Source organism: Photinus pyralis, unplaced genomic scaffold (genome assembly GCF_008802855.1).
Source record: "Photinus pyralis isolate 1611_PpyrPB1 unplaced genomic scaffold, Ppyr1.3 Ppyr1.4_LG2, whole genome shotgun sequence".
Classification (NCBI taxonomy): Eukaryota; Metazoa; Arthropoda; class Insecta; order Coleoptera; family Lampyridae; genus Photinus; species Photinus pyralis.
In genome coordinates, this window is record NW_022170403.1 from 8474798 (window position 1) to 8487139 (window position 12342).

General features: G+C 34.6%; 1 protein-coding gene and 1 long non-coding RNA gene across 2 annotated transcripts in view; one reads left to right on the plus strand and one right to left on the minus strand.

Annotated features, from left to right (window-relative positions):
• LOC116163543 (inverted formin-2) overlaps nucleotides 1-12342 on the minus strand; it is an 89194-nt gene that overhangs the window by 54007 nt on the left and 22845 nt on the right. The window lies entirely within an intron of this gene.
• On the plus strand, nucleotides 225-4277 carry LOC116163548. Its single transcript, XR_004143763.1, has 3 exons — nucleotides 225-268; nucleotides 317-579; nucleotides 3772-4277. It is a non-coding gene; the product is annotated as an uncharacterized LOC116163548 (long non-coding RNA).

The window sequence follows — 12342 nt, forward strand, 5'->3', positions numbered from 1 at the left end:
ACATCTGCGCATGCGTGATTGTGCTCAACAGCTTTTCAGCTTTTTCTTTTCTTTCTTCTTTTATGTCTAAGAATATTTGTATCAAAGTTGGTTCCAATCGGTTCAGCCGTTTAGCCGGAAATGAAAATGCAGACAGATTGACATCATAGAGATTTTATTGGATTGGGATTCCTGATGCTTCAAAACGTGTATTTCCGTGAAAAAAATGAGGGGTCTTGTTTTACCCCAATGGAATATCTCCCTTACCAACGTACCGGTAGTAAAAATGGTAAAATCTTGAAAAATCTAATACATAATAACAGATTTTATTTTATAGTGTACATACGGTATAAGGTACTCGTATATCGATTGTGAATGGATCAGAGTGAAGACGTGTGCAATTAGACTGGATAACACACATTTATTTCAATAAAAAGTATTAAAATTTGCAATTACAGTTGACGGCTGTGAATCGAATTCGTGCATTAAAAAAGGTTATTGCGAATTAAATTAATGGCACTTGATTTTAATTATCTTATTTTTGCATCACAAAGAACTTCATTTGTGTAACTGACTGCAGTCAGAAGGAATGTCTTTATGGTTAGTACAAATAGCTATTTTCTTTTTATTAACACATTCGGAATTTCAAATTAACTTCTTAAAACTATTTACGGAACGACGTCCTTGAGTTTGTTATGGTGTAGTTTAGTTTAGACGATGCACAATAATTAATGAGGAATATTGCAAGGTAGTTACGTTAGCTATCAATGAAGCAATACACATACACGTGCGCGAATATGATTGGAAAAATCGGAAACAATGAAATGTCGAATTAACGGAATAATGTGATAGTATCTCGGCTAGCATGACACTGAAATTCCATATAAATGGTAATTAGATATTTACACATTTTCAATGAATAATATATGGCGGATTCGCACGTAGGATGATGTTGGGCGTCGAAACCTACATAATTGTTTTTAGATTGAAAACGAAAATCTGCAGAATTTTTTAATTTCCTCGCGGTTTCTATTGCTAGAGGAAACAGAGAACCACTCAAATTTAAATAAGGTTTTTCTGCCGTGAAGACTCATGGAGAACATACAATTTAACCTCGCAATTTACTATACCTAATCTTTAACGAAATAAGAAAATTGCCATTACAGCAATTACAATACTGTGAATTTTGTCAACCCATCAAATTGTGGTTTTTTTACATTGTATTCCTCAGTTTTTCTGTAACCAGGACCTATCCTATGCTCCCAACCACTATTTTGCAATTAAAAAGAGGGACTCGCATATTAGTTGTTTATTCATATTAGCATAGACCAAATTTGGTCTATGATATTAGACACCACAATACCAAGACAATAACCTCATAAAATATAGAGGTTGTAAAGGGATCAATACAATCATTTTTTCTAAATAGAACGAGAATCCCAACTGTATCGCTTGTGAGAAACTATCTCGGAAACAAAGTAAATTTTATTTCATAAACTTCAGGTTTTGACATCAAGGTAAAAAAAGTTTTTTCAATAAAATCAGTGACAAATAACGAGTTAGACACCTCTTGGTCAAAATACACGTGAGACCAAGAGTACTTCAAGTTCACTGCTTGGGATCGAATTAATCAATTCACAAACGATTATTAAGGTTAATCACTGATTAAAAATATTAGAACGGGAAACAAATGAGCGTATAATCAAAGGTGGCTAACATTCTAATATTTTTAATCATTGATTAACCTTAATCATCGTTTATGAAACCGGGCATTAGTCATTTTTCCAAAGAAATCGGTGAATAAATAACGATTCTGACAAATCCTGACCAAAATACATGTGGATCATCAGAAATACATCGGATCACTTGTTGGGCATCGAAAGAATGCGTTGCGCGTTTGAGATTTTGAAATCTTTAGTCATGTATGATAGGAGCGAGCAATTGTTTAGAGATAATTAAGTGCTACTGCTATAGTAGATATAGAAGGTTCATCTCCTGGCAATATAAGGTTTCGTTTGATACATTTTTGACATATAGCAGAGCAGTTGAAAAACGCACGCTACCGTAAAGACATACGGACAGGCAGACAGAAAATGGACAAAGCGCGGAGTTTTTTCACATGTTTTTAAATGCGTTAAAAAGGGTGAAAATGCTACCTCTCGTCGGAATGGATTCGTGGACAAGGTCAACTGAAAATATCTTAAAAACTGCGTGACAAAAGAGGGTGAGCTCTCGCTGAACCCAAACACAATTCTCTTTACTTGTTTTATTTTTAATGTTTAACGCATGTTTGTAAAAACTAATAAAATGCACAATTTTATTGAAAAATACAGGTTTGATTATTTTTATTTTCCTTCATCGTAGTCTATATGTGTATAATACAAAATATAATTTTATAGCAGAATATATGAGGCAAAATATTATACAAGGTGTCCTATTGGTTCGGATATAGCCGATATAAGACGATATCTCTTGACTGAACGATGCTACAAAAAAATTAAAATACAAAATCATTTGCTGGTTTAATGTGCATAACGCAAACATATGTTTATCTACAATTGTACATGGTGCTCCATGAATGTGGTATAAAACATTAATAAATAATAAAAGAATAATGGAGCCTTTTAAACATTTTTCATCCATCAGGCATCATATACAGTAAGTCCCAAGTAGAACGTACCATAGGGAAATGGCCTCGGAAATGGCAGTATATTTTTTCGCGGGGCCCTTGAAAATAAGGTTAAATGTACTACTCCAATCTCTTTCTATCAGCAAGGCAAGCACCATTTTTTTAAATTTTCTTTTATTGTCCCCCTCAACAGGCTTTTTGCCCAGTTGTTCTATACTACTCCCGTATTTACCTTACAAATTAGAAAAACTGCAGGAAAATCTAATTCGGAGTAACCGGCAGAATGCTCGAAACTGATCTAAGGAAATTCCCATTTCTGTCACAGATGAAAAATTCTTACCTCAAACCAGGTTCGAACACCCGACCTCCGGCTATGTAGCCCAACGCTCTACAACTTCGAATACATATCGCAAACCTCGTGGATCCTTCGCGAAAAAATACATTAATTCTGTTTGCCTATAGTGCGTTCAACTTTCAGTTTTTGAAAATTTTAAGATTTAAAAAAGGATCACTGTTTCCACGTGTTAACAAAGGATCCTTCGAAAATTTTACAACATTGTACTAGGTTTGCAGTACTCTCCACAAAACTAGAAACTTCAAATAACCATATCTCATTTTTTCACTTACGGGAGTGATAGGGAAGACCAAGTCACAGGCGTATGACACGTAAGGTTGAAATTAAATACATCCATTATCCGGCGACGTAAGCGACAAATTAGGTTTGGCTGAACTTCAAACATCAATGCACAAATGATTAAATTATTATAAATACGTTCTAACGCTTAAACAATTAATCTAATCAATAAGAAATTTGACGGAACGACATGTAACTGATGCAAGTAATATCACCCCAGTTTGCTTAAAATTATTGCAAGTAGTTAATTCTCATAAATCGTTCCGATGAAGTTGCTATAAGTACGAAAGAGTGATTTCATTCGCACGAGTGCATCGCAATGAAGAACGAACGTGAAAATATAACTTAATCGTTGAAAAGGGTGAATGAAGATCATCATTGATGTGGCTCTTTGGTATTACTTCAGTTAAACAAGTTTACAATGTTCTAAATGGTTATTGTTAATGTATTATTGTATTTCTTATTTGTTTTTGATGCCATTTGTTGAGTGTTTATGCATGACAACCATTAATTCGGAACGTTATTGCAGAGCCAGGAAAAAACTGAAACCAACAGCCTTCAAAATCGCCGAAGAGGAAACTGACCAAAGGTGTAGGCTGCACCATCACAATGCATGTCTAGCTCTCACCAAACCACGGATGTGATTTGAGTGGCAACGCTTCAAGACGGAGGCGTATTGCCAATGTATTGTACCACACAGAGCGGTCCATTTTCTGCAGTGCTCTATGCTTTGGCAATGGTATGTACACTACGCTATACGCAATAGGTAGTATGGCAATCCATCGTTCGCTACAAATCACATAATAATGACGTTGCTCTGAAATGCACAGTATTTTGTAGTGGATGCGAATGTGTGTCCAAACTCCGTTTCGTTGTCGGCTCCAATCATCTTAAATAAAGTATTACCGTTTATAATACATAATGTAAAACCCGTGTAGGCATTTCATCCAAAATATATAGTGAACTCAAGACATTTTATATTTTTAGGATTTTAGTGATAATATACAGAGTAAATATGTAACGTACGAAAGCGTCTAAGGGTCACAAAATTATAATAAAATTATGTTTTCCAATATATTGGAAAAAAAATTGAATGTATTGGGAAAAAAATTGAATATATTGCGAAAAACTTAAAAATATTGCGAAAAAATTTAATAAATTGGAAAAAACATATTATTGTCACAAACTCAACACTTATGTCGGATATTGGAGACTGCAGAGGCGTTTGTGGAAAATCGAAATGAATAACGTAGATTTATTTGATGCACTCAGCAACGCTACCGATGGTTTAGTAAGATTAGGGAATGCAATCCCGCAGCAAAATTGCGATCCCGGAAGTTGCGGGATCGTGGATATGTTAATCCCGCGGGATCCCGGTATTTGTGGGATCCCGAAAAATTTTAAGCGCTTAATGGAATATTCTCCAACAAAACACAAAGCACACGTATTTCCCGGAAAGAATGCGTCATTCGCTTTCGTTTCTTATTGTCGGTGACTAATCTTTTATAGCGCCTTTATGTTTATCTGTTTCTAGAATATTCACTACAATATTTCGTCCTTTAGTGGTAGGAATTTTGAAAAAAAATTTCAAAATCGGATAGGGCATATCCGAAAACCTATTCAAAGACGTGCCACCCATCTTTGTAACTCTTATGGTTGCTGAGAAAAAAAGAAGAAATCCAAATCCAAATTTCACCACTTCTTTGGGGGTGGCCCCCAAACGAAACACGTTGGACCCTCGGTTTATTTGGAAAAAGTGCTTGTCTTGCTCCCCTTAATCACCCATTTTTTTTACATGCGGTCATGTAACACCCTGTATACTATGCGATTAAAAATGAGTTGCTGTCGAGTCACCTTTGGAATTTTTTTTACATGGGAAATCGTACATAACTTGAGCTTCCAAATGCAACTCGACAGCAACTCATTTTTGATCACCTGTTATAGAAACATTTACCTGTACAATTCTTAGCAAGCAAAACTGTATTAAGGCTTTGTCCAGTGCTTAGCCGGAAAAGCAATCATTTTCTTTCAGCTCTTGCTTCGATACGTTGGTTGTTTTGGCTTGTTCCATAAATAAAACTCGTACTCGTCTAGCTAGGGCATTCACCAATTTATTTAACGGCATCGATGTAGTAACCTCCAATAAGATTTGGATTACTTGCAGTCCTGCCTTATTCGTCTCGAAAAACCATCAATGCACCCGCTAATAGCTATTGCATAAGGTTTTAGTTTGTCATATGCGTCCATATGCCATACATAATTAGGGCCATTTATCGAATATTTTCCTCGGCGTAGTCTTTTACGTTTTCTGTATTTTACGCCTTGTGGACCCAATTCTTGTAAAATTACCCTAATTGTACCCTGTGTGACCTGTGTCACAACAAATCCATTCTGTATACATCTATGATGACTCCAACGATATCCACATAGTTGACCAGATTCCTTTAACTGGCTTTGGATAAAATCGATGATTGTGGATAAATCCGAATAATGTTTGTTTCTATACAATTTTAACTTCTTCAATTTACGTTTAAGTGTTGATAAACTCATCTCTACATTATGTCTCAAATAGATAAAAGCCATTATTTCATCGTAATGCAATGCCACTTAAAAAATAACATCTTACATTCTTACTAAATCATTGGTAGCGTTGCTGGGTGCATCAAATAAATCTACGTTATTCATTTCGATTTTCCACAAACGCCACTGCACATTAAACTCATAACTCACTCTGCAATATCCGACATAAGTGTTGAGTTTGTGACAATAATATGTTTTTTTCCAATATATTAAATTATTTCGTAATATTTTTAAGTTTCGCAATATATTCAATTTTTTCCAATATATTCAATTTTTTTCCCAATCAATTTTTTTCCAATATATTGGAAAAAATAATGTTATTATAATTGTGTGACCCTTAGGCGCTTTCGTAGTAACTTGATATAAACCAGTTTTATTTTTATTTCCGTAAATCAAATATTTTTTTTTCAAAAAAATGTCCAGACACGACAATATATGTATAGGATTTGTTAAAAAATCGATTAATATTGAGATATTTTTTATGACTGAAGTAAAAATTGAAAACTATCTTGAGGAGGGTCGTCCTCGGTCGTCCTATTAATAGTGTATAGTGTAGTATTCTTACACTATGTTAATGGTAAGAGCTCATGTCTGTTAAGTACTTTCTAGGGGTGCTAGCCTAGCAATATCCGATACTTAGATACTGCAGATTGACTGTTATAACTATAGTAATAAAAATGAGTTGATAGCGCCCCAATAGAATGGCGTCACACCAGGTAATTGTGCCTACTACAGAATAATCTGCATGTCAGAGTAAATAGTACTACCACAGACCATCAACGGTACTACCAACGTAAACGATTCACCGTCGAATTTAGTTAGGTTTAATAAAGATGATACAGCCTCTAATTCGCGATCTGGAACTTCTTCCTCCAAACGACGCGTGATGGCGAAATACCTACTGCTTGGGTATTTTATTTAATACACCAAAATATATAATTTAACAAGTATTTTTATTTTCAAACACTCACAAATCCAAAAAGGTTTATAGAACATTAAAAAAAAACATAAAAAACATAAATGACATGTAATTATACAAAAATATTTGTAAATTACATAAAAAACATAAATTACTGGTAATTTTACTGTAAAATTACGTTTTTTTTTAAAAATTGGTAAGTTACATAAATTACATAAAAAACATAAACAATTGGTAATTTTACACGTAATATTACGCACTTTAAAAAAAACGTGTAATTTAACATCACTAGTTGTACAATACATTAGGAAATACGCGTACCGGAGCCAGAGTGCGCATGCGCTCTCTCCATGTGATAGAAAGTGACAGAAATATTAATTACATTAACTTTAATTAAGGGTACTCTACTTAATTTTTTTAAGCAACCCGTTTCAAAAAGTGTGTTTGTTTACATATTAATATACTAAAAAATGTATTTCACTCAATGAACAGATGGGCGAAGGTGGACCTCATGTGAGATCTTGTACCACTATTTTTCTAATTATACCAGCAAAATCAAAAAGAAACTGATTAAACAATTTGTTTATTAAAATATACAGGGTGGTGACTTGCGTCGCGCATCCTAGGGATTTCAATGTAAAATTCATAACATGCGATTATTGGTTCCCCAAATTATTTTAGAGCAAAAATGTATTAAGGTTTTTTATAGACAAAAATTTTTTACGTCAATCAACCGCGTTAGTTTCCAATTTTTTACATAATGAAGACAGAAAATTGGAAAAATAAAACCTGCATCTTTTTCAATAATCTGTGATGCCATGGAATTTTATAATACAAAAACTACAATATCCGTCATGCCATGGAATGTCTGCTATAAAACAAATCAAATTCTATCAAAAAGTATATTTAGAACAGCGAATTCAACATAAAGAAAGACCAAATTACTAAAAACGGTTTGCTAATACAACAATAAAATTGACAGTAAATGTTCGAATAAGTCACCATTAACTATGCAAGACAGTAACCAAGTCGATCATAAAATCCAGCTGCTAATTGACAACTTGACATCTTTTTGTTTTACAAAATTCCATGGCATCGCAGATTATTCAAAAAGATGCGGGTTTTATTTTCTCAATTTTCCGTCTTTACTATGTAAAAAATTGAAAACTAATACGGTTTATTGACGTAAAAAATTTTTTTCTACAAAAAACCTTCATACATTTTTGCTCTAAAATAATTTGGGGAGCCAATAATCGTATGTTATGAATTTTACATTGAAATCCCTATGATGCGTGACGCAAGTCACCACCCTGTATAGTGTCTTGCATGCACGTGGTGCGTAACGTATCGTCTATTCGTCTGGGCGGTGCCAACACGTTTTCTACTCTCACGTTTCATATTTCACTCTCAAGAAAGGGAGCAATCTTTATAAGTATATTTATATACCTACATACGCACGCCGTGCTATACACAGTGATTTATATACACGCTTTTTGGTTCGAAAAATGCAGATTATGGTGCAGGTATAAATAATAGTTATTTATTATACAAGACGATAAAGGGCCATTTTAACCATTGAGTGAAAGATGTTCACGAGATGGTTAGTTTCCCTTTATCGTCGAGTATAATACAAAACTTTATTTTTAGTTAACTTTATAGCATTTATAACAAATCATTGTAAAGCTCCTGACAATTCTGAATTTAATTTAGAGACCTCCAAAATAGCAAGCTTAGGTTCTGCCGTCGCGATTAGACCGAGAGCCCGCGTAGAAAATACCTCGTCATAGGGTACAAAAGGTTTGATGTAACTAGGCAGTAGAATGTCACCGTACGATTCCAAAATCGCCCGTCTGCCGGCCCGCGGCGGTCAACTTAGCGCGGGGGCGAATTTTGAAAACTGTTCAAAATCACATACTCGTCACTGGTACACGTATGATTTTTTGCAATCTGATACGGAAATGTGCACCAAATTCATAGTTGCAGCGGCAGACGATTTATCTGGGCAACTTTCCCGAGCAGGCGCGTTTAAAAACATTCAAAAATAGTTAAATACCTCGTCAGGTACACGCTCGAATTATAGCTTAAAATAAAGCTCTTTGAATGTAGAATTTGGGAAAATCATGAAAAACGCGGCAGACGGTCGTATAAGTATAGCAGACGCCTTTGAAATTTGTAGTTCCATCTTCGTTTAACGCATTACTCCTCGTGCGGTAAAGCGAGAGCGCTGTCAATCAAGCACGCTCTGCTTGTAAAAACGGATCTACAGCTGGAAGTAGGTACCTACACCTAAATTAAATGTAGGCATTGCACAAATAATAGGATTTATGAAATACAAACCGTTATAAAAGTGTTTAGAATGGCAATATAACAAAAAAAATGAATAGGTACGCTATGGGTGCGGGGGTAAATGCCAAAACTGAGGGAAATCTTTCATTAAATATCCCCATAACTATCTAAATGAAGGTGTTTTTAAAACTTCATCGATTCATTTTATCAAAATTGCAATGGTTCGTTTTGAAATGAAAGTCTTGTATAGGTATCGTTACGGCATTTGACATTATTTTACTACCTATTTTGAATTTTGGCACCATCAATGTGTATTTCTCATTATTTAATCAAAAATTCGTCAATAAATCCAATTAACAAAATCATGTTACGCCATGGAAATTTTCGAAAGAATTGAAACAACGGCGATCATAAATGAGTTGCTGTCGAGTCGCCTTTGGAAGTTCAAGTTAAGTACGATTTCCCATGTAAACAAAAATTCCAAAGGTAACGCGACAGCAACTCATTTTTTATCGCATAGTGGCTTTTGACACAGAGGGAATGGGACGCACAATTATACCATGGACGCTCATTAAAATGTACGGAAAACAAATATCGCGTACAAGAGTAAATATTTCCGCTGTATAAACGTTGTTTATTATAAATACTTTTTCCTCAGTGAGCTGCATTTTACAAAAAAATTAATGCCAGTTATCAGAAACTTGAACCTGCTTTTTGTCTTACTAGTCATGGCTAAACATGATTTTGGTAATTGGATTTATTGCCGAATTTGTGCTAAAATAATGAGAAATACACCTGAACTAACATACATCATTAGATGAGAAAAAAATCTTCTTTCGATTGGAGCATTAAATAATAATTCAGATTTATTATTCAATGATTGGAGTCATTATAAACCCTCCAAGTTTCATGGGGAGCAACGATCTACAAAAAACCTGATTCCCATGTTAATTCTGTATGTTCTGTTTTAGTATACGAACCGTGCGGTTTGGGAAGATCAACTCGGTATGTAAATTGCGAGGTAAATTGTGAAGATATATGTTACAAATTTTACACAGTTTAGATGGCTATATACATAGGGAAGTTCAAAACAGCCTCAACTGTATACGTATGCAGAGGGTGACACAAGAATTGTTTTCCGTTTATCGTAAATGGCAGTTGCAAAGAAAGTAGATCTTATCTTGCTAAGGTTTTAAGAATAATAATTGGGTTTCTTTAACTCGATCACTCCTTGATCTGAAAAAAAGTTAGATTTGGGACCTTTAAATGAGAAACGCTTTACTTTGAGCTACGCTTCGTTTATACGGTATCTGCATCACCGTCCGTTTGAGGGTGTTGGCACACTCCCTTAATATAAGCATCTCATTTAATTTGTTTCACATCTAATAAAGTACGTAAGATTTGTGTTATTCTATGGTAAATATGAAAACTGAATTTTCAATCAAAATCACCTGGTGAATTTTGTTTAGATCTTAAAATAAAAATTAATGACATTATATGAAATCACCTCGGAAATCACATTACAAAAAACATTGATGGTGCCAAAATTCAAAATAATAAAACAATATGTCAAATGCCGTAACGATATACCTATACAAGACTTTCATTTCAAAACGAACCATCGGGTGTAATTTGCAATTTTGGTAAAATGAAACAACGAAGTTTTAAAAACAACTTCATTTAGATAGTTATGGGGATATTTAATAGAAGATTTCCCTTAGTTTTAGTATATACCCCCGCACCCCTAGTGTATTCGTTTTTTTTTGTTATATTGCCATTCTAAACACTTTTTATAGCGTTTTGTATGTTGTGTTAGTCGTTATTTACATTAACAATGTAGTGTAGTATAGTGTGTAGAAATATTTTTTAATATTTGTGTTCATGTTTTGTGACATAAATCCTATTATTTGTGGAATGCCTACATTTAATTTAGGTGTAGGTACCTACTTCCAGCTGTAGATCCATTTTTACAAGCAGAGCGTGCTTGAGTGATAGCGCTCTCGCTTTACCGCACGGGGAGTAATGCGTTAAACGAAGATGGAACTACAAATTTGGAAGGCGTCTGCTATAGTTACACGATCGTCTGCCGCGTTTTTCATGGTTTTCCCAAATTCTACATTCAAAGAGTTTTATTTTAAGCTATAATTCGAGCGTGTACCTTATGACGAGATATTTAACAATTTTTGAATGTTTTTAAACGCGCCTGCTCGGGAAAGTTGCCCAGATAAATCGTCTGCCGCTGCAACTATGAATTTGGTGCACATTTCCGAATAAAATTGCAAAAAATCATACGTGTACCAGTGACGAGCTATTATGTGATTTTGAACAGTTTTCAAAATTCGCCCCCGCGCTAAGTTGACCGCCGCGGGCCGGCAGACGGGCAATTTTGGAATCGCACGGTGACATTCTACTGCCTATTTACATCAAACCTTTTGTACCCTATGACGAGGTATTTTCTACGCGGGCTCTGGGTCTAGATGGTTTCCATAGAAACAGAATTGTCATCTTGTCTGAACGTCATTTTATATCATGCATTTAAAATAAGATTGACAGATCTCATTAGAAAGCACAGTCATTTGATTCACTTTATCTACCCTTATGGTTAAAGTGATCACTTTATCTACCTTTACGGTTAAAGAACGGCTTAGCTTTTGCTAAAATGTCAATTTAACATTGCTATAAAATCAAAAAAAAATTATTAAAATCTGACTTTCGTTGCCAATAGCAACTGCAGACGAAACAGGCGAATTAAATGATGTGGCGACTGTTTTTAATTATCTACGTTTACTATACAGGGTGGCAATTTGAAAACTTACCCCCCCCCCCCCCCCAATGTCTTAGTAAATAAACGAGATATTTAAAAAAACAATAGGTATCCGTTTCGGTAATTCGGAAGGGGAATCAAAATGACATAGTTGGCGACACACCCCTTGCAACCCCCTGCGTCCCAGCTACCGCAACTTTTAAATCTTAAATAGTGATACGTCGTTGGAAAGCCCTGAAAAAATGCTTTCCAATCCAATCATACCAAATAGCATTACATTTAGGTTAGTAATTTTCGTGCAAATCAAAAAATAAGCTAATATGATACATTTGAAATCTGTCGTATTTAAAACGCAACCGGCGAAAATAGACGAACTAAGACAGAGAATAATTCAAGAATGTCGAATTATTGCAAAACCAACATTTGAAAAGGTTCGACAAGAGCTTGAGAATAGATTATACTACTGTCTTACCAATAACGAAAACCATTTTTTTCTATTTCGGTGTCACAATAGTATATTGAAAGACAAGTGTTACAATGCGACCTGGGTG